The sequence below is a fragment of the Anser brachyrhynchus genome (genome assembly GCF_964034855.1).
Source record: "Anser brachyrhynchus genome assembly, chromosome: 4".
NCBI lineage: Eukaryota > Metazoa > Chordata > Aves > Anseriformes > Anatidae > Anser > Anser brachyrhynchus.
In genome coordinates, this window is record NC_137698.1 from 61,501,032 (window position 1) to 61,525,330 (window position 24,299).

Genomic DNA, 24,299 nt, shown 5'->3' on the forward strand with positions numbered 1-24,299 from the left:
AGACCTAGACTGATTAGAGAAATAGGCCAGCAGGAATCTTGTGAAAGACAACATGGTCAAACGACAAATCCTGTATATGAGAAGGAATAAGCCCTGGGAAGCAGTTCTGCTGAAAAGGATCTGGGGGTCCTGATATTCAACAATGTGAATGTGTTGCCTGGCATATTGCTAGTTTGAATAAGGTTAACAGCATCTTGGGGTGTATTAACAGGAGGGATCACAGACAGTAGACTTGAGGGAAGTGATTATTTACCTCATTAGCCTGCATCTAGGCTGTTGCATCAAGTTTTGGATGCTCTAATGTGAAGTGTTGATAAAAGGAGGTGAGTTCACTGGAGGCCCACAAGCAGGCCAGGGGCTGGAGCACATGTCCAATGAGGAGGAGCTGGAAGGGAGGCTGAAGGAGCTGGGTTTGTTCATCCTGGAGAAGAGATGACCTTGGGTAGCGATGGGAGAAGTGCATAACAGCAGCCCCCCAGCTTCTGCAAGATCATCAGAAAAACAGAGTCAGGTTCTTCATAGTAGTCCATATCAGAAAGACAAGAGATAAGTCACAAATTGAAATGAGAGCCTCAGACTTCGTAAAAAGTCAAGTAGGACTTGGCTTAAGTGGGACCTTCTTTAAAAGTTTTTAGAATGTGAGTGGGTCAATCCTTGAGTGTCCTGGTCTTATCTCAAGGCTGGCCTGCCTTTGAGCAAGCGGTTGGACTAGACACTTCCTCAAGTCCCTTCCATCCCAAATTATCCTGTGATTTTTAGCAGGAAAAAAAAAAAAATCATGAAAGCCTGGTGTGAAAGGAGACTGCAGAAACCATATTCAATACCTCTTTCTTCTCTCAGACAATGTAGTATGTACTTTGGAGCATGTGAATATGTATTCCTGCAACTTGAGTGCGTGCAGCTATTAATGTGCTTTGATTTGATACTGAGTGTGAGTTAAGAACTCTGTGGGAGAAGAGGCATAGGCAGAAGCAGCTTTGTCTTATTAGAAGAGCCGAAAGAATGGGATGTAGGGGGTGAAGAATACCAGTAAACTGAAGAGAAGAAAAGATTGTGTTAACTGTCAGCCACCTATTTATAAATGAGATGGATTTTGTGTGGAGTGTTCTGGTTTTTCTAAGTGTGCTAGTAGCTCTTGAAGACAATTAATGACATTGACCATACAAGTGTTCATTTCTGTGGCATAAGTTCACAGCGTTAAAGAGGTTTGACGTACAATTAATGCTCCTTTGTCTCACCCCTACATAATAATCATAGAATATCCCTAGTTGGAAAGGACCCACAGGGATCATGGAATCCAATTCCTGGCTCCACAAAAATCAGACCATATACCTGAGAGCATCATCCAAACACTTTTTGAACTCCAGGAGCAATGAGGCTATGACCACTTCCCTGGGGAGCCTGTCCTTTGAAGAACCTTTCCCTAATCCCCAGCCTGACCCTCCCCTGTCCCAACTCCATGCTATTCCCTCAAGTCCTGTTGCTGTCCCCAGAGAGCAGAGCTCAGCGCCTGCCCCTCCGCTCCCCTTTTGAGGGAGCTGCAGGCTGCCATGAGGCCCCCCCCTCAGCCTGCTCTGCTCTGGGCTGAACAAACCAAGGGACCTAAGCCACTCCTCGCACTCATTACCCTCCTTTGGATACTCTTTAATAGTTTTATGACCTTCTTGCATTGTAGTACCCTGAAGCTGCACACAGTAGTCGAGTTGAGGCTGCTGCAGCACACAATAGAGCAAGACAATCACATAACAGCATATCTAAGAAACTACATGTGTGCTTTTAAGCCTCCACTTTTTTCTGCGTATTTTCAGAGGTGTTTCAACGTGTCATGTTCCTTACAGGAAAATAAAAATAAAGGTTCGCTTGACTGCTGTGTGATTGTAGGAAGTATTGCCTTTGTACTACTTATCAGTAGTGGACTTAAAAACAGATTTTTATTTGATTTAAAAAAAAAAAAAAAGGAAAATCAGTTGTGGGAGCATGGGGAGGAAATGATAGATCAAATGTAAACACTATGATATCAAGGATGAGAATGGCAGGGGGATTGCATTGATAGAGGTGATAAGCCAGGAGCTGACATTGACCCCAGCATAGTCAGTGAATGCCATTATTGACCAGGGTGTGGTCCCACTGGATCTGAACAGGGCAGGAATGCTGATGGTAAAAGTTGTTGTTGACCGTGCAGATGTCATCAGAGACCGATTTGTCCTTTTTCTCTGTGTAGAAAATGTATACGTAGATCATTTCAGCTTCAGTAACCACTGTTGTCTTTGCTGAGTGTGTCTTAGTTCTTGTGATGTAGATCAGGTAGAATTTACAAATAAATAAATTGGCTGAGTTGTTCTGCTACTCCAAAATCTCACTAGGTTGCTTGGTCAAGTTTTCATAGGGTGACTCAGGCAGTGTTTTAAAATTTCCAGGGAGATTTATGATTTATGATTTCAATTTAAAACTACACATAATTTATATAAATATTTCTCTCAGCAAGGTACACATCAGAGGAAGAACTGTACTAGCTCTAGTTTCTACTTTTGGGCTTTAATAATGTGTCATAACCTCTTCATTCCTCTCATGCTTCTAAGAAAAATCTCCCTCTTTTTCTCAAATGAAACATTTCACTTTGCGTTTGAATTGTCAAGGGCCTTTCTTTTTCTCAGCATCTTTTCTGTGATGTGTGTGGAGGTTTTTTACATGTTTTTTTTTGTTCGTTTTTGTGGCTGTATGATTCAGTTCCCCATTAGCAGATTAGAAATGTGATTTAGTGTCATGTAACCCTTCATTAACTGAGCTAGTAAACATAGAAATAGCTGTAGAAAGGACTGAAGCAGTCTGAGTAACTACAGAGTAGAGAGATTAAAAAGCATATTTAAAGTCATGTTAGTAGGTGAAAAGCTTTTTGCAAAGTTATGATCTATTTTGTAAAATCAGAGCAGACCAGCTTTCAGCTGTGAAGGATTCTGTCACCTGCTAAAAACAACAAACTGTGCTCCATTTTGACTTGATCACAGACCATTAGCATTATTTTTCCATATACGTTTAAAAGTATCAGTAGCTGTCACTTGCTTCCCAGAGGTGAATGAGACTACATTTCAGGCTCGGGAATGCAGGCTCTTGAATCCCAAATGAATAGGTTCAAAAGAGGCTCTGAAGTGTAATATTTCATCATAGCTAGAGAACTGCCTGCTTGTCTAACAAGCAAATAATTTCAGGGATATTCTGAAGTCGCTAATCTGGGTGAACATGTTTTCTTCTTTCTACATTAAAACTATGGGAGGACAGGAATTTTGTTGTAGTTTTGATCCAGTGTGTGTGAAGAATGAATTGAATAACACTTTGTTACTGAATTAGAAGGAGCTTATTTAAAAGATTTTTTTTTAATGTAATTAATTGCAATTAATATGGTAAATGAGCTTTTGGAATCTGAAGTTAAAAACAATCAAATTTCTACACAAAATATTACTGTCATTGAGCTCTAGTTTTGTAATTGCCCTTTGCCAGTGAGATTTCAGCATTCTCTTTTCTGTTATAACGCTTTTAAAATGGTGGATGTTCAAGGACACTTCAAATACTTTTTTTGTTGGGACACTGGTGAAGCAAAGTCAAAGAAGCTTTTCAATGCCAAATCAGCAGTACGTTCTACTGAGATAGGTAGTACTCCTGTGGAAAATATTTATAGAATGCAATTTGTTTATTCTCCTAAGTTTCTCAAGAGATTTTTTTTTTTTTTTGCTCAGTGTTGTATAATCTAGGAGAAATCACTATTAATTCTCTTCAGTTTTGGGCTGTAATAAATTTACTTAACTTTTTTTTTTTTAATTAAAAAAAATGACAGTGCACATTTGCTTCTTTCCCCACTTGTGGGTATTTTGAAGGTGAGGGTTTTTTGGTTGGTTGGTGTTGTTTTTGTTTTGGCACCTACTACTACAGCAAACATAGCAGGTACATTATTTTTTTCTGGTATGTTGTATAGGTAGTTTATAGTATCTGTAAATGAACCATATCAAAGTGCTGAATATCTATAACATTTTTCAGGATTTAGTAAAAATATCTTTCTACTCTCAAATAAATTTGTGATAAGCGATGTGGTATAATATAACAGGAGTGATTATTTGTGGCAGCCTGTGGTAACAGGAAAATACATTTGTCTCCTTGAAAATCTTTTTTCAAATATATCCTCAAAATTGCATTGAACACCTTCCCATTTGTGATATTTAGTTAAAAGCACTTTCTTGGTTCTAGAAATCTTCTTGTTTTCAGTGTAAAGATGGAAATAATATTTGGCATTTCTTGAGTTCATTTAAAATGTTTTTGGTAAATATTATCTGACCATTTGTTTTTTTGAGGAAAAAGGCAACAGGAAATTGCAATACTTTTATTAGCATTTGTTAAGAGCAAGTGGAAGTCCAGTTTAAATATAACAGGTAAATTCAAAATACACTGTTTTGAGAAATTAGCTAAAAAATATCTCTCATCAGTTCCTAGTTGCTTACTTCCTGGCTAGTATTGGCTGTGTAAATACTACATCCATCCTGGTTTGCATGAAATATATTAGTACAAGTTGTGTTGCACTGGGTAAAGGAGTACTGAAGAGGAACCAGGATATTCTGCTCAGTCTTGCTCATGACATTATTTGATGATGACACTTGACAATGCTTTATCTGGCCCTTTGTAAGCAGCATATACTATGTATCCTGCGCTTGTAAATTAATACAGATAACATAGGGAGAAGATTTATGGCCCATTGGATACTCTGTACTGAATGCTGGCATGTAGATATGTAATCTATTATCCAATAAAAAAGTGGCTCATTTTGGAGTATTTAGTATGTTGTTATATAGGTGTACATTAGACTGTTTGGTAACTTTTGTGAGTCATCCTTGTCCTAGCTTGACGTATGTAAAGTTACAAAAGAAAAAAGTTCACGTGAACATTATACAATGCTATATTTGTTCCTATGTTAAAACAAGGAACAAATAAAATTGTAGCAAACTTTGGTTTTGCTCTTCAGGCTCTGATAACTGATTTAGAATACACCATAGAGGCTTGAACAAGAGAGGAAATGAAAAAACATATTCAAGTTTATTCTGAGATTAATTTCCTTCTTGCACAGTTCATGTTGTCAAATGAACATTATATCCAGTGCCTTACCCAGGTTTAGCTGGACAAAATACTTTATAGAAAAGTATACTCTTCTGTGTCAGTTCTCTCTTGCTTGTGTTGGGAAACATGGGTAGGGAAGTACCTGCTTCTATCTACTTCAGAAGCTTGATTTTAAGAAGAAAAAAAAAAATCTCCTGGTGTGCTGTTATAGATGAATCCTTAGGAAGAAGAAAAGTTATTAATCGTTCAAATCGTTCCCATTTTGAAAGTGACTTCATCCGAGAAATTTTACTGGAAAGCAGGTTAGCAATATGAATGTTTTCTTCTCATCAAAGAATAAAGTCTTGAGTAGTCAGTCAATACTGCTTGCTTTCTTGTGATGAAGTGGGTCCTGTAAATCCTTTCTTATTCTGGAAATTCAATAAATCACTAGGTATGGAAAAAATAGGTTTGTGATTAAAGCCCATGAAAGGAAAGCAGATCTGGCTGCTACTTATGGTTTTTCTATCGTTTCATTTTGTGATCTTAGTGTTCCTGAGCCTGTGTGTTTGTGTCTCTGGACTCTACCTCACAATGGGTCTGAGACTTCAAGGCAACTTCTCTCATTTTTGCCTGTTGGTGGTGAATTTGATCCTTAACTTAATCCATAACCTGAAAACATTATGTAAACAGATCATTCACTCTCGAATCCTATACTGTTATCTCTGCTGAGAAATAATCTTGGCTCTTAGATCTGACTATTGAATACTGTAAAGATCATTTTCATGAAGAAGCCTGTATTCATTTAACATGCTATACCCTTTTTATTTTTGCTTACTAATTAGCTAGTCGATGCTTTTTGAAAAGTCTAAGCAGCATATACAGTGTATTTTCATCATTTTAGCTAGACTGACTGACTACTGTAGTACACAGCAAAAGGAGAATTCTGTTGATTTACTTTGGAAAAAGATCTGTATCTGCAGAATGCTGGCTCACTCTGACCTCTGCATCTTTACTGTTCAAGAGATTTATTAAAAAAGCTAGCATGAAGTAGTTCATGTAGCACTCTTTCAAAATTAGTTTTACTCTTGGCTGTCATAGCTATAACCTACCGTGTTTGAAAAATTGTTTACAAACTTGGGAGAACAAAACCCACAGCAACTTACTAAAACTAGATATTTATTCCTAGGGATATCGTTGCTACTTTAGTGCCAACGTTTCTGCTAATTTCACTGTAACATTTTGGATGTGTATTTAATTGTGGGAAAACTTAAGGCGTTCTCTTTTTTGACATCCTAGTAATAATAAAGAAGTAAAAACATTGATATTTTGGTTTTGCTTTGCCTGTTAACACACAAGAGTAGTAGGAAGAAAGCATCATTGTAGCAGTGGCTGTGTAAGCATTAGAAAAAATGCTTCTGAGATCTGATCAAAATGTACGATAATATATATATATTTTAATGTATCTTCCTTAGGCCCTACAATGATAAATGTCAAATACTGAAGGTGATAAAGTGAATTCTCTGAGAACAGATATTAAATCATTGGGAAAAAGACAAAAATCACAATAATGCAAAATTCTCTCATATGGTGATAAAACTAGACCTCAGAATAATATATATCTATATCTATATATATATATTTTGTAAAGCACCATGGCTTCAATTCACAGATTAACAGACTAAAGCCCAAAGTGAAATGCCTCGTTCAAAGTTATACATAAATCCTGGAGCGCAAATATGGAAAGAGCATGAGTCTTTGAGCACGTTTTAACCACTATTCTTATTAAACAACCAAAATCTGTCCTCATTATTCTTTTTTCCTAAAGTCATATTTTTAGCACTTAAAAAATGTTTTTCATTAGGGAAAATTTTATTGTTTCCCCCAAAACAGCACAAAAAAAAACAGCACAAAAATTTTCGAATTCTGTGCTATGTTTTGGGATCTGTAGTGTCAGCATAAAGTTTAATCAAGTCCATATTACTAATAGGCTCTTGAAATCAGCCTCTCTTACTGGAAGTACTTCAGTAATTTTTCCCCTTGTTTTCACCAAATAATTACTGAAGAGGAAATTGAAGTCAGTATAGCTGAGCATAGTTTTTATTTGTCGCAAGCTTTATGGCAATGTACTTATCAAAAGTCATATCCTCTATGAAGACAAAGGTACTCATGGGACCTCATGATGGATTAGAGTGGCTCAAAGAAGTTACATCTTAAGTCATAGAAGCAATCCTTTAACTTTTGCCTGTGCCTAGATAGTTCTTGCACAGTGCATGGTTTCTTCCTGCTAGAAAGCTTTTTTGTTTATTTGTTCATTTTTAATCACAGATCACAGTAAATCTCAGAATTAGAGTTATGAGGAATACTTAATATTTTTAGTACCTGGATCATCATTTAAGTTCACTGATGAGAAAGTCTGTGTTTTTTGATATGATTTGTCTCCTAATATGTCGTAAGGATCAGGAGAGATTTGTTATCGTTATTAACACCTCATAACAAATGTTAACCATTTCTTTCACACCAGTTATAAGATCCCATTGCCAGGAGGGAACAGTACTCTTCCTTTCCCAGAATACTGAGGCAGTTGTGATGCACATTGTATGCAGTTTCTTACAACAATTTCCACACTTGTTTTAGTCTGACATGCTGTGCTCATCCTTTAAGGCAGATTATTTTATACAGATAATAAAACTCAAGTGTGCTAATCCATTAGCTTTATCTGCAACTTTAATTATCACTGACCATACTTTTTTTTTTAATCAAAGTTAGAGTTAACCATATGGTCATCTTGGATACTGCTTTTCCCTCTTTTCAGCTTTTGGAGAGCTTCCACCGAACTGACTTTGCAACAAACCACTCTGCTCACAAGATACTGTGATGCTGATACCTGCAGCTCTCTTGAATGGCAGGTTTGCCTTACCACATTGTGATAGTGCTAATGGATTGCAAGTAAATGACAGTATTTCAGAAATGTTTTCTTTGGGAAGAAAAAAAATACATAAATTCTTTCTGTTCAAATAAGAATTACTGTTTCAATTGACTTCACACTGATCATAACTCCTATGCAGTATTAATCAAAGATGCAGCCTCAGAAAACAATATAATTGAATTGATTACTGAACCAAATCTAAGACTAGAACAATTATGTGTTTTTTGTTGTTGTTGTTGTTTTCTTGTTCCTGTGGGTTAAAAGATTTTTTCCACCTCCTTACAAAGCTGCTAGTCCTCTCTACGAATTCTGTGTCTTGTAAATCTTGTGTTTCTCGCAGACAGAACATCTATAACAGATATGGTTATTTAGTCGGTCAGATAACTTCTTTTTACAATTGTTTTTATGAAGTATGTAAATTATGCAATATGCCAGAAGGAAACTATTCTCAACCAACATGAAAATCTGAATTTAAGATGCTTACCCCAGCATACAGGCAAAACTTCAGGGTGAAAACAAGGTCTAGTTAGAAAATAGGACTAATAAACCGTGTAATTAATTAATAATAGTACATTTCCTATTCTTTAAATACAATATTAATGTATTCTGTTCTGTAACAAAATATTATTCAAGATACAGCAGATTCATTCTGTGTTGCTATTTAAATAATTTCATGTTGGAAGGCACTAAGTAGATGTTACTAATATTATAATTTATTTCAGATTTGTCCATATTTGGAGATGTATATCAGATTTGAGGGTGAAGTTTACAAATTCATTGTATTTAAATGAACTAGACATCAAACTTCCACTGATATTCAAAAGCTGATTCACACAACTCATGAGTATGCAATAAAACTTACCTTTTTTCCTATTACTTTTAAAGCTATGTTGCTGGGCAGGCAAAAACATGAATTTAGTTGAAACAACAGTGAAGTTATCATTGTTATCTCTGTGGCAAGGAAACCATCCACTTCAAAGATTTTCTTGAGATATTCAGAAAAGTGAAATAAGGAAACAAATGCTCTCAGAGATGGATTGCTCACACTTTGTGTGTTTTAAATTGAAATAACTTTTGGTCTTTATCTTGTGCCATTTAATGAAATTTTTATCTTAGTGCCCTCTTCAGTTTTGAGGAGTTGAGCAGATGAGTCATGAAGTTGTAAATGAGATATTCACAATGAGAACACTGGAAAAGTTTTTGAGCAAAATGCCACGTTTGAAAACTTTGATTGTTCTAAAGATCAGCATGTCAAACATGCTTTCAAAACAGCTCTGCTAACAGTGGTCCTGCTTCTCTGCCTCTGTAGCCCAGCATGAAACTTAGCACAACAAGGATCATCCACACAGGCAGGATGTGTCAGAGATAGGAATAGAAGATATTTATTCTTTATGAATACATGTATGTCAGCTTACAGTGAGACACCAATCAACTCTCTTGGATCAAAGGAATTTAATCGTACAATGCAGCTAAACAGCTGCAAAAAGTTTACAAACATAATTTATTAAGCCCTGTGATTTTTCTGCTGATAAAATTTACTTTCTAGTATCAGGGATGTTTTGTTCATTGGTAATTGACTTTGATATCAAAGATATAATGTGTACGTATAGAATACATTATGAATATATTCTTGTATAAATACATATTCATCTTAAACTGCTTTTTTCCACTGCATATGACAATGAAGACTATTTAAGAGTCTATTGTTATTTGTAAGAAACATCTTTATTTTGCGGCAGCAGGAAAGCCTGCAATTGCATACGTAAAGAGATGCTGCTGCTAAAACAGCTGGAGTTACTGCACTCTAAATGTATGTGAATTAATAATATTTGAATGTGTACTATAATTATAATAGTAATAAGAATCTTGAGAAATGGAAATGGATACATGAAGCTTTGCACAGTTCCCAATCAGTTCAATATTTCTACAGTGGGTGGTCAGGGCAGGATTTTTCTCCACACCACTATGATCAAGTTTCTGTTCTGCATTTGTTCAATTAAATGCCTCATGAAATTTAAGGCAGATTGGCAATATGGTCACTGGAATGCGTGAAAGGGGTGTAGGAAAAAAATGCAGCAAGTAATCTTTCCCACTATATTGATTGTGCTGGTTTCTGTGCATAAATAACTGTACTAGAGAAAAGAAATAACAGCTTAATAAAACATGCTAGGATGTTTTGTTTTTGTAAATGTGCTAGTAGATTGAATCATAATGACTCAAAATTCCAGCTGATTAGACAATTGTCTCCTGAATATGCTTTTGTACGTCAGCAGCTGTTCCCAGACCTCTCCAAGAATGTTGTTGGTTGAAAGTCAAGAGTCTTTTTTAGTATTGAATCCAACTTTATTTTAATCAGAGTGAAAGAGAGACTGTATCAATATTAGAAAGTAATGGAATCAAGAACAGCTTGGTAGATTTAAGCGTTCAGTGGTGCAACCCCTATCTTTATGCTATATGTTGTTCAGGGATTTCGACTTCAAAGTAAATTTAGCCTGGGTACCTGCCCTGAACAGCCCGACTGCAAATGGTTTGAAGGTCTCCCAAGGACCAAATGTTTTGGAGTTTAAGGACCTCCTTAGGGTTTGGATGGCATTTGGTCTGTGCCTGGAGAGAGCTTCCAGGTTAAGTGGATTCCAGAAGGAATTTAGCTGACATAAGACAAAATTGTTGTACACTTCTAGTCAATATGTAATATCTAGGGATAATCACAGGGTGTCTTTTAAAACTGCTCTTCCAGTCCAAATCAAAATGCCAGCTTATCTGTAGCCAGAATTGCACCTTGTGCTAGAACTCTGCAGTAACGCTGCTGATAGCTGTAGAGGTCAGAAAACACTTCCACCTCCAAATGCAATGCATTTATATACATATGTCTATGCATATTCATATACAGTTTCCCAAATGAAAATATGCTCCAATGTGACCTCTTTCAGTATCTCTAAGATTTCTGCTGCATCTTCAATGCTGTGTGAGTTTTGTCCTCCCAGAGGAGCAGAACTGGTGAAAGTAAGAGAAGGGCAACAAGAACATCCAAGTGTGCTGTGTGTCTTCTTTTGAGTCTTGATCAAAGAGACTGTACTGCATAATCTGAAAAAGAGATAGTTAAGAGGATTTTGTTAGAGGTCTGTAACAGTATGGTTGTTCTGAAGAAGGTAAATAAAGAATAATTTACTGGGGACATCAAATCCAATTAATGCATATAAATGAAAAGTAAGGACATGGCTTTTAGAGCCAAGGTATCACATGTGACAATAACATACCATGCAATACTCATGTATGCAGTTCATAACTGCCTGCTTAAAAAGAGGTGAGGTTTTCTTTTCCTCCAACCAGTTTAAGCACACTTGTACAAATAGCATGTCTGCATTTCAATGTATGCATACACATATGAGATAAAATTTGACACACAACATGAAAAGGTAGTAGATATTTGTCTGCACTACTGTATTTGTCTGGCACAATTGTATTAATATGTTTTGAATGTTTAATTGTACAGTGAAAATGGGTATGCTGCCACAGGGACCAATATTCTTCATGTAGTTTCTCCACTTGCTTTAATCACTGATTTGATGATCTATTTAATATGATTAAACATACAGAGACAAATCTTTTACATTAAATGCTATGCTTTTATTTAATTTCTCTACACAGCAATGGGTTGAGCAGATTAAGAGAGCAAAAATATGAACTGAGATGAAAAAAATAAGCAAAATTCTGTACAAGTGGCATTAGATACTGGTGATGCAACTGCAAGCATTAGCAGGCAGTAATGCGGATGACAACACAGCAGTAAATTACTGTTTAATGGCTCTAATAAAAGGTTCGGAAATCATTTTTTCAGATATTAACAAGGTAAACCTTACAATTGAATGTTATTTCACACCTCAACATAATGTTATTTTGGCAGAGGTGGGGTTTGGTTTCCTGAACACAAGAGAGGGCTCCTGCTCTCACTCCTCGGCCACACAGAATTTGAACAAGGACTTAATGTGGGTTTCTAATGTACATGGAATCTCTGTAAACAGAAAATATTATTTGAATTGCATTAAAATTTTCATACTTATGTTATCCCTATTGTGCTGCTGATTGAGTGTGGCCAGTCCAAAAATCTGCAAAGTAAGGACAGAAGATGTAGCATTTGAAACTCCTTTTACAACAGCATTTATCTTTCAGTGCTTTACATCCTTTGTCATGGAATACTTATTGTAGCATAAAATTCATAAAATAAAGGAATTATCCTGTGTACAAGGACGCTGTGTCATTTTTATCTGGTACCATATTCAGAGCTATTACAACCTGCCAATGTAAAAGTATTCAACTCTTCTCTTTTCTTTATTGGTATGAAATTACTGTTGTTAATACATTTGAATAAAATAAAGTGGAATCTTTAACCAACAGAATTCGTGTCAACATGTGCGGCTTCTCTCTTTTCATTAGCAGTATCTTGTAATGGATGTAGCTCAGTCCCAGATTCTGTTCCTGGGTGTATGTCATGTCACACCAGTGAGTGTGGCTTTTTGCACCTTAGATTCCCATTCCATTAAAAAAAAAACAACAAAACCTCTCAAACCTTCTGTGCTCTACAGTGGAATATAAAGTATTAATATTCACTAATTAATTTCTAATGATGACAAAAATGAGATCCATTTATTTTTTTCTTCTTTAAAACTTTCATTCTGATTCTTAAAATATGCAGAAAATATCTATCAAGTTAATGTCACAGCTGGTGAGATTTGTTGTTGATTTTTCTTTCTGAATCAAGAAATCCTACTCTTGAATGTCAGAAGAATGAAGCCCAGTTTTCCTCTTTTCCTAATCAAATTAGCAGGGCCCTTTAATTCTACCTCCTTCTGTAATATCAGTGCCACCTGCTGCTTATGCAAGCAATGAATATGGAAATATAATATAAATTGGTAACTTTACATATATGTCCAAGTTTCATTGTTTTCAGTGCATCTTGAGGACACGATACTTCAGTGCTTTCCTGTCTAATGATGATGTCCTGAAGCAGAGTTACTCTTTTATTCTCAGTAGAATGATGAATATTAAATACTCGAATCAAAAAACAGTATGTGAACCTTTAGGTCTTGTAGTGTTAACACACTCAATAATTTCATTAGTATAATAGTAAATCAGTGGGGATGAGGGATTTATAGAGTACGTATTAATCACTGTTAGCATCACCTGTCTGTGCAGTTCTACTACTAAAACTACAGCAATATCACAAGGTGGACTATCAGAAGCACTGAAGTCCATAGTTATTTGGTCACATAATGTCTGAAAAAATCAAAATCCTAAAACAAACAAAACACCCAAAGTAGAAGGACGTCTGTCACCCAACAATTTTTTGTTTACTTTTTTTTTTTTAAGTAAATGCAAATCTGCTTATTCTAGCTGTTACTGCTCAACGTTTTGAATTGAGGAAATCACTGGAAAGGGATAGACATCAGTATGCTCTGCCTACCTGATTTACAGTGCATTCTAATAACTTGCATTTAAGTGTTTACATCAAGACTAAGATAATGTGAGTTTCTGTGCACCAGTCAGTACCTGATAGTGTTCTTGACCTAGCGTATCCGTCTGATTTGTACTACTTTACCAATAAAATCTTAACATCAAAATCTTAACTTTAAAAGCATTTAGATGGATGTCCCTTCTAGCATCAGTAGAAATTTATTACTTTTGTATTTTACATAAACAAAGATTTAAAAAGTATAATTAAAATCAAAAATACAATACGTCACGAAAATATTTTTTTTCTTCACATTTCTTCATATTTTTCTTAATATATTTTGGTTATATTTCATATTAATTTGGAGAACAGAAATAAAATGAAAGAATAAGCTAAATAGGTTGTAAGAAAACATCTGTTCATAAACACTTGACACTGGTACTGTTAGTCTTGGTAATTTTTATGAATAGTACCTGGAAAGTGAGCCTGGTTTTCAGGTATTCTAGTATGAATAACTTTGACTCCAGACATGATGTGGTGCCAGTCATTACATTCATGAGTGCCACAAACATTTTTTTCTCTGTGAATGTTATGCCCTTTGCTATCTCCCTTGACTGCATTGCTCTTGGCTCAGTCATATAACATTGTTTATTGCTGTATTGAGTGGTAACTGTTAGAGTGAGTATACTTGAACTGTTGTACTGATTAAGAGATAATTGACTCTTAATATTCTATTTAAGCTACTTACAAGTTTGCAATGTCCAAATCATGCCAGAAGTCAGACAATTGCACCTACTGCTGCTGCATTTTGTCTTTTCCTTCTTAAGACCTCATTTATTAATTTTTTTCCTCTTTTGTATTCTCTATCTGCCTTCAACCATCTCTTACCGACTGCCTGATTCACCCCCCTCCTCCCCCATATTAGCAATAGAATTGCAAACCCGAAGGTAGGATTTCCTAATTTGTATTTAACTCTCAAAAGAGCAGAGGTTCAAACAATCCATTGTCTGTAACTTCACTAAGATATTCTGCATGCAAGAATAAAAAAAGAAAATAGCAAATGTTCTTATTTTTCCTATCATTGATCTTGGTGATTATGAGCAGAAATACTATTCTCAGCACTAGTGTTCAACACAACAGCTTGCTAAGTACAAAAGTAGCTTTCCTTATTAGCAGGTGGTGGTAGTGATCAAAACTAATTTACAGTTGCAGTACTTATCTAGCAGAATACGTGGAATGGAAATGGCATAATATTATGACACAATTATCATAATTACCTTACCAGAAATTAAGATGTACAGAGTAAGATGTAAAACCACGCTTTGGTTTTACTTAGTTTGCCTTGTTAATTTGACATACACTAGACTGGGACAAATCTGCTTAGAATTATTTAATTTTTTTTAAAGACATTCCAGCTTCCAAGCAAAGAAAAAGCTTACCTTATTCTACTTCATATAGGGATATTTCTATGTGAGGTATGAATTTCAGGCTCTGTACTAGTGTTTTATGTTCACAGAGCTATGAACACAAATCACAATGATTACAGATAAGATATGGCTGAAAAACTAACAGATTTTTGATTTCTTTTTAGGCAGATTGAACCATTCTTCTTTTTCAACCATTCTTTTCTGCAAAGACATCTTAAGAAAAAAATTGCTTAATGTTATGGGAGCATCAAGAGTTGTCATTGGCAAATGGCACATTCTGAAGTCAGAGTTTATTCAGACAGAAAATGGCAGCACAGTATTTGGAGTGAAGGGAAGGAAGATGGGGAGGGTGGAGATGACCCTCCTTATAAAGGTCCTTGTAAAGAATTTCACTAAGGGTTTCACCCTTATGTCTTCAGTGCCAGAAACATTGTTGACTCTATATATGGTCACATATATACCTCTGGAGTTTAATTAGACTGATTAATTAATTATTTGTTTTAGGGGTCTTGTTGGGCTAGGTGTCTGGAGCAGGAACCAGTAACTTACAAGCAAGGTTTTCTTATCTCTGAATCTGGCTTTCTGCCTCACTTCTGTCATTTTTCTTTTTCTTCCCTTCAGTCTAGTTTTGTAAAGGGTCTTTGCTAAGCAGCACAACTGAACAATTGAATTAAACAAAGCACAAGCAAAACTGTTGACAGTGTCAGCAGTGGCATCTGGTCAGACCAGTGTGTCCACAGACGTGAGAATTGGAAACCAGAGTGGGTTTATGTGTTAGCAGAAAAAGAAAACAAAATAAAAACAACTTTGAGTGGATCATGATCTGCTAACAGATGAAAATGCAGTGGCAGTGGAGGAAGTTGGAGGGAAGAAGTAGCTGATCAGCCATCCATAACAATGATCTCTGTTCCATTGACTTCAGAAGAAGATTCGTACTTTCTATTCATTATAAATTGGTTTGCCACTCGGGAGGGAATATAAAGAGAGTTAACAGATGTAGTAAGTCACTCTTTTGGAGTGCTGGAGGCACAGCTACAATGATTACAGCTGTATGAAGAAGGCTGCTATTAGTTTTAAGGGAGAATGTAAACTGCAGATAAAAGATAGCAGACGTGAAAGTGGCATAATATTTTATGGGCCTAAGTTCCTGAGATATTTCATTGTAATAACACTATAAATCTTCTTTGTTATTTATTCTGCAATTTGATAGCATTCCAAAAAAGAAAAATATATTAACTCCTGTCTGTTATGGTGCGTACAAATGAGTTGCCAGTGAAGCACAAGTATTTTTTTGTTCCTCTTATGTGTGCATAGTTGTTAGTGAGCATGATTTAGATATCTCTTCTCTAACATTCATGGCATATTTTTTGTGTAGTAAAAAATAATGCTATTGTGAAACAGAAAATCTTTTCCTTGACTTTTATTAAATTTATCAGTAGTCCACGTGCAAATTTTGCTGATGTAGATGTATTATTATTATTATTTTTGCTCTTAGGTTCTTTTTTATTTTATGAAAAAAAAATAAACCTCTTAATAACAGTGGAAGAGAACTTGAAATGTGCTGAATTCCCATGGTTCTCATCCTGTTCTCTCTTCTTATTGCTCTTAGTCTCCTTGCACCTTTCACCTTCCTCGAACAACTCCCAGTCTTTTCTGCTCTCCTATTCCACACCTCTCTCTCCTCTTTGGATTTGCTGCTGTTTTTTTCCTCCAAATCTCTTCTCAGAACCACTGTTGCCTTGCTATCTATCCAGCCTTGGATCACTGCTCTTTATTTCTGTCCATCTTCCCTCTTATTTGGCAGGTTCAAGTTGTTTCTTTGCTGTTGTCACTTTACTGTTCTTTCTAGGATTCAGTCTCCTCCTTGTTTTTCTTACTACTTTCTGTATTCTTGCTACCAGTGCAGCAAGATGATTTTTCCTGTGTTGGTAAACACAGAAGATACTGCAAGTCCACTGTACTCTCAGGCAGCAGCAACAATAAGTTCCCTTGTGAGGGAAGGATGGATGTCAAGCTGGGAAGTCAAGTCTGCAAGCCAGGTTCAGGGTGTGGAGCAATGGGGCGGGTATGAGCCTGGCACCTGTATGACTGCAATATTGCCCAGGAAGGGAGCAAAAGCAAGAGCCTCAGAATAAATGCAGCTGAAGAGACAAATGGGGAAGATTTCTTCCTGCTCTTTCTCAAAGAGCTTCATGGCCAATTGCAGCTTCTGAAACACCTCTTGCTTCCCAGGGAGCTGGCCTTGATCACAGACAGCAACACTCCAGGGGTCGGGGAAACATTTCAGCCTTTGACACTGCATACTTGAACTGAAAGTACTATATTAAGGGCCAAATCCAGTGTCATCTTCCACAGATTTTTAGGTGTCAACTCAAGACAAGTTTTTCCTAGCTTCTGCAACAGCTAAATGGTTTGTCTGCTTGCTATGGTATTGTTATTCAATATTAAATCTTTTTTTTTTTTTACAAGTTTTTGTTTATGTATTTTTAATGTACTTTAGCGTAGGTGAGTACGAATTTTATAAATGTTCTTCCTGAACATCTAAAAGTGGGCTTTGGATACCAAGTGTATATGTACTGCTGTCAGTCTGCATCTTTAATATATGATTCCACTGGTATCTCCATGAAATAAATTATTGCTTATAAATATCCTGGATGGTTTCAGTTGAATTATGGGATTACAGAAAGAAATGCAAAAGGCCAATAGAGGTTACCTAGTTTATCCTTGTCTAAAGGGGTCAAAAATAAAGATGCATTAACAGTTTGGGATTTTTTCTAAGTCTGAAGTATATTACATTTTGCAGTTTGTTAAAATGTTGGGTTTTGTTATTTATTTATTTTTTTAAGCAATAATAACATTTGCATATTCTTTCCCTCCATCTGTCTAAAGATAATATTTTCAAGCTTTAACTTCTAAATTCTAATGCTATAGTACAGTATTATTGTTTAAGATAAAGGTATTACTAATTTTATCCGAGGGTTTAGCTAAGTAGGCCCTAAAAAAATAATAAAAAAGAAGTAAAAATAAATAAATATTCCTGTATCTTCTAACAAAATCACTGATTTTACCAATGAAATGCATGTCATAACTAGTCATATATATGGATGATTGATATTTCCATTCTGTCATTCTGGTAAATTTTTGTGGAGAGTGCAATTGAGTAGACTAAAGGAATCATAGAATCACAGAATCATCTAGGTTGGAAGAGACCTCCAAGATCACCCAGTCCAACCTCTTACCTAATACTAACAAGTCCTCCACTAAACCTTATCACTAAGCTCTACATCTAAACGTCTTTTAAAGACCTCCAGGGATGGTGACTCAACCACCTCCCTGGGCAGCCCATTCCAATGCCTAACAACCCTTTCAGTCAAGAAGTTCTTCCTAATATCCAACCTAAACCTCCCCTGGCACAACTTTAGCCCATTCCCCCTCATCCTGTCCTTTGTTTTTTAAAAAAATAAAAAATAAAAATCTATCTGATACTTTAAGTTATTGAAACCTTAATTGATTACTGGGGCTGATTACAATCGGTATTTGAAAAAAAAAAAAAAAGAAAAAATCAGAATTACTTGTACGTTCTAAATTTGGTAAGGTTTTAAATGATGCTCTAATGGCATCTTATTTTCACTGATTTGTGAAACTACTTGTAGCCTTATTCCCCCAGTAATCTGCATCTTTTTTTTTTAAGGAAAATTGGTGTTCTGCTACACTGTTTGGAAGGAATTCCTGTCATTGCTATAACAAAGCTAAGGTTTTACTCCTTATGGTGCTTTTAATCCTTTGCATTTCAAAGAGAGTCCAGGTACCTTGTGTCTCCAGACAAAGGGAAGCAGCCTTCCTTTGCTCATATCCTGCAGAAAACAGAGCTGCTTCCTCCAGTGGCTGTCCCTGCAGGATGCCTGACACCCTACCCTCCTCTCTGCAGTGCCACTTCTCAGAGCCCCACCCCAGAGGCTGCTTCTCTTCCCCTTTAGGTCATCAGAAGCCATGCAGTGAAAATGAGCAGACAGATGTAGGCAGATCACCTTGATTTTTCAGCATTTCTAAAATATCATTAGTTTTATTTGGAGGACAAAGTTTAATTAATACAGACCATTAAAACTTTGAGTGCAGAAGATACCCAGCCTAGTTTCTCCTGTCTTATGGCATCTGTCTGCATCTGGGTAGGAAGGCAGGATTTCTTTATCTGTCTTGATGCCTTCAGTTTCCTTAGGCATGCTTTGAGCCAGAATTCTGGTAAAGAGAGCATTTTGCTTAGCCATCACAGAAGCTTTCTTTCCCTCCTTTGTCTTTCTAGTCCTTGGCTCATGTTGCTGCTGACACAGGCTACCCTGCAGCAAAAGTGTGCTCAGCCGCTGATCCTTTCCTCCCTATGTAAGTTTCCTGTGCATTTTGCCTGTCTCCCATTAGCACTTTTCAGTCACCGTCTTTCTGACATCTCACTGGAAATTTCTTTCCCCCACTCTTTATAGTTTCCACTATTCTTTTCGCCACTGTGCAGATCTGGAGCAACAGAGAAACGTGTTTGTTGAATGTGTGTCAAAACCATTTAGATGAGAAAATAGGAGAAAATCGTTGACAAAAACTTTAAAAACACATCTGTTTTCACAGGAACAACTAATAAATGAATAACATCAATCATAATTCATAACATGTATGAGATATTTCTCAGATCATCACACACTGACACTCCATGAAAATCTGTTTGGTGAAAAAATTGCTGCTAACCTCTTCACTAGACATTTTTCTTTGACCTTTGTATGTACAGTGTCTGAATTTCCTGAAGTATATTTAGTGATATATTTATGTATAGCCACAGTGTCTGTTTTAAGATCAATGTTTCTATATGTTAAAATTCATACACTTGCACAGCAATGTTATTTGTTTTGCACAGGTGAGAAAAGGATAAACAGGAGAACTTCAAATATGAACAAAGAACCTAAGACAGCCTCCTTTAAAAAAAAAATAAAAATCTTAGTGGTAATATTTCTCTTACTGTTGGTTTTGTGTCTTTTTGTACATAAGGTCATGATTTCAGCTGAAAAAAAATGATTCTCAACATTTATTTTACTGCTGGGCAGTTGATAGCTCAGGACACAAAATGAAAATAATGATAAGGTGAAAGTTTAACTCAAAATTGGTATGAGTCACTTTTGAACTAAAAAAGACTGTACTGCACCAAATGACTAAGGTCGCTGGTCACCAACTGCTTCAAAGGGCGGTGTGCAGCTCTTTGAAGCTAGGACCTAGGACCATGCCTAGGACCATGCATTCAGCTTCAGTCTCTTTATTCTCTGCAAAATAGCTCTCGTGTATTTTAAAATGCTGCAACTACCCCCAGAATATTAAGCATTTATCATGTGTACTCAGTGCTGGTACCTTCTTTTTCTTCTTTTTTTTCTGAAAAGCTGGATTGCCCAGAGCATTGAACCATTAAGACTGTGGACAGGGGTGCAGTTGGGTCTGGCTGCTCGGTCTCATTATCTGATAGTGTCCAAAACCCTTTTCCTTATCCCACAAAGGGGCTGAAATTCCCCCTTCTGTCAAATAGTGTCTCAGAACTTCTCCTCACCCTTACTGCTTCTCAGCACAGGACATAACTCTGCAAATTGCCAATTTAACTACCAGAAAACCTGAAAATGCAAAAGTCAGCTGAACACCACTCCTACATGCCTAGTATATATTCATTTTGTTTCCATTGGAGTATGACAGCTCCAAAGAGGCAAAGGTAGTTGGAACTATTCCTTAACTTTTGCATCTGGCTTTTTTGAAACTTGCCCGTTGCTGATATGTATTCTTGAAGACCATAAAACCACCTTAGTTTTGTGTCGGTGCATCTTTTTATTTCTAGCCTCCTTAAGAGATAACTTGTATGAGTAGAAACTTGAAAAATATATATATATATATTTTGATTAATTTATTCTTTACAAAATTAAATTTTTAAGAAAAATCTAGATAGATAGATAGATAGATATTTTTTTTTAATTTTATGATACATAGAGAATGTTTTTCCAAATACTCTGTCTATCATGTTCAGAGGTTTGGGATGGAAGAAAAATTATTACATTTGTTCAAACTGTTTATTTTTAGCATTTTTCTCCATCTATACTAAAATGTTTTGTGACTCTTCACTTATTAATATTTCTGAGAAGCTTCTTTGGGGATCAGAAATTCCCTCAGTCTGCAAAATGGGAGCATCTGTTCAACAAATAATGCAGCAAGTATTGCTTAACCTTTACTGCAGTTGCATTCCCTTTCCCCCAAAACAATTAAAAATGAAACAAAACAATCAGCAAAGGAGTGAGACAGCCATTGCATTCTGTTAGGTTGTATCTCCGAGCAGGTATCATATATATCTACTTTGGTATGCTAGACAGTGTAATTCATTAGGAAGAAAACATGTACGAGACTTGAACTTACCAAAAGAATTCACCAGCTGGCTGGTGAATTCACCTTACAATATACATTTAACTTCTTCCTCTAGCCAGGATCCACATGAGAAACTTTTAAGGAATCCATTTTCCTTAAATTTTATAGGCATGTCCTCTATACATATGTTAAACAGTGTAAATAAGGATTAATACACAAAGCTGGACAAAACTTTGTTTTTCTGTTACCACGTGCTGGCATATGGGCTGTGTTGAGTCCCACGCAGTAAGGAACACTTGGCTACTGCTTTTCTTCACATAGATCTGGTAGTACAGAAAATCTTGACATTGTATTGCAAAATTCTCACGCGGGCGATGTTGGCCAAAACCTGTTGTTACACTGTTAGAGTCTGGCTCTCGTCTTCTCCTGAGCTTGCACAGGATTACTAGTCTTGGACTGCAACCATGAGACGAGTACAAAGGGAGATGAGTTACTGTCTACAAAGTGTATTAAGGACAGATCCTCAAGGCTCCACGTCTTTTTTTTCTTTTTGTCAAATTATTTTTCTCCTGTTTTAACAGTCTTCTGTTTTAACCTGCTTAGGCTGTCTTGGGAGAGCCTAATAATTCTCCAGTGTGTTTCAGAGCTGCTTCAGTAAGAGACAATGTGTGTTACTGTCATTATTAGCAAGAAATATCTCTAAGTTCAAAAAGAAACATTATGAAAACAAACATCAGTTGCAGTGAGGGAGAGGGCTGAATTCCTGGCACACTCTTAAGATACCTCTATTGGAATACAAGTTCCTAAAAACTTAGGGTGTACATAGGTGTCTGATGTTAGGGGGTAGGAGTACTGAGTTTTATTTGCTTTTAAGTAATAAGACAAAATGTTATTAAATCTTTAATATTATTTTGGTCAGAGGGGGACATTAATGGATTGTAATGGCTATGTCTGGCAGTTGCATCGGACAATCCTGCTCATGACTAATTTGTTTCCACCTAAAAACTAGTTAACTAAATTTTTTTCTATATAACTGTTCTACCTAATTGGAGTGAGTTCAGAAAAGAGCAGCATGACTGGGAAGCTAGGGAAATTGCTTTTGAGGAGATTAGAGAAATTAAAATTCATAGCCTGGTCCACTCATGAATATTGGAGGGAAATGATTCCTGGAGTATTAATGGCAGCAAAAATATTCTTGGCCTTAGAAATGGTTGAACATGGCTTAAAAATCCAGCAATCTCTGATCCATATTTTAAATCTATTGGTGTAACAGGGAGGAAGGCATGCAGGTGTCTCCTTTATGAGACCGGGATACAGCCATTTGCATGTCAACAAGCACATGAAAATGAACTCATGACCCATAAGCCTGCTGTGCATAATGGAGTATCTGCTTATCCAAACTGTCAGCATGGAGTACAGAAGTTGTGATAAACCCTGCAAAACTACTAAAGACAAAAAGAGCTAGTCCCTGCAGTGGCATAGCACAATCAAAAGTGGTGTCTAAAGTTTTGTTGGAAGTACAGAATAGTGTGCTTCTGTATTTTGTTGCTTCCCTTGTTTCAGTATGGGCAAGAACCTCATGATGCAGTCTGTTGGACATCATAATGCTTCCTCAGGGAAGAGCTGAAACCCTTCTTTTCCTTAATTGATAACAAGACATTATAAACTTATTGCTTCCTTCAAGGTTTTATACTGTTGCTGCTTTCCAGAGTGCTAGAACAGCAAAACTGCTGAAGCAGATCGTTTCTCATTGTGCTGCATGGATCCTCAAATACCACTGTATGAACAAGTAGGAGCCAAGAAAAAACTGCATTAGGAACTTAAAAACACCACCACATTATGCTATTTCTTCCAACTCCTTCTACATAATGATTTTTTTTCTCTTTGTGAATGAACAGGAGTCTAGTCACAAAACCTTGACATTTTCTGTAAATTTCCTGAATCATTAGTACTCTGCCAAAACTCATACTTCTAATGGGGGAATTCAAAAAAGCAATACCCCTACTCCTTTCAGTGTAGGTTTTACATGCACTTTTATCCTTATATTCTTGTTCATTTCCCTTTGTTACCACTACCACTTCATTGCAGTAAACACAATCATTTTTATGTAGAGACCCACACACTGAAAAAAGTCCTTTAGTGGCTAAAAGCAAGAAAAGAACTGGCCCTAACAAGTTTATTTTCAAGTTTATTTTCACAAAATGGCTGAGGCTGGAAGGGACCTCTGGAGGCCATCTTGTCCAAACCCCCTGCTCAAGCAGGGGCACCCAGAGAGAGCAGGCTGCCCAGGACCACGTCTGGTTGGCTTCTGAAGATATCCATTGAGGAAGACTTCACAATCTCTCTGGCAACCTGTGCCATGCTCAGTCATTTGCACAGCACAGAAGTGCTTCCTACATTCAGAGGGAACCTCCTGTTTTCCAGTTTGTGCCCGTTTGGGCACCAGGACAAGAGACACCACAGAAGGAGCCTGGTTCCATCTTCTCTGCAAACTCCCCCCAGGTATTTACAGATATTTGTTAGGTTCCCCCTGAGCCTCCTCTTCTTCAGGCTGAACAGTCCCAGCTCTCTCAGCCACTCCTCATAGGAGAGGTGCTCCTGTCCCTTCATCATCTTGGTGGCCCTGCATTGGACTCTGTCCGGTATCCCCATGTCTCTTTTGTACTGGGACTCCAGAACTGGACACAACACTCCAAGTATGGCCTCATGGGTTGATGCACCTAAATGATATTTTGTCACTGATTGGAGGAAAAAAAAACAATAAAAAAAATAGACGTTTCAGAAGCTGTTAATAAATCAAACACTAGTACATAAGCAAATAGCATGGACTAATTCTGAATATTGCATCATTCTGAATGGTTACCACATGCTACAGATGTGTAGTCAAATCTACACATTTCATATATAGTCCAAGTCTTAAACACACTGAGGGGACAAGATTGTGACTGTAGGCTTTTTGATTTGTATTCCTTGAAAGTGCTGCAGCTGTATAATATAGGTGTTTTTTTTTGTTTGTTTGTTTGTTTGTTTTTCATCTCATCTTTAC

General features: G+C 36.5%; 1 protein-coding gene and 1 long non-coding RNA gene across 10 annotated transcripts in view; one reads left to right on the forward strand and one right to left on the reverse strand.

The window, feature by feature from the left end:
* Positions 1–24,299, forward strand: part of KCNIP4 (potassium voltage-gated channel interacting protein 4) — a 436,947-nt gene that overhangs the window by 297,196 nt on the left and 115,452 nt on the right. The window lies entirely within an intron of this gene.
* On the reverse strand, positions 9,962–23,708 carry LOC308194702. The gene is made up of 2 exons (XR_013950814.1): positions 18,691–23,708; positions 9,962–11,089 (listed from the first exon to the last, which is right to left on the reverse strand). It is a non-coding gene; the product is annotated as an uncharacterized lncRNA (long non-coding RNA).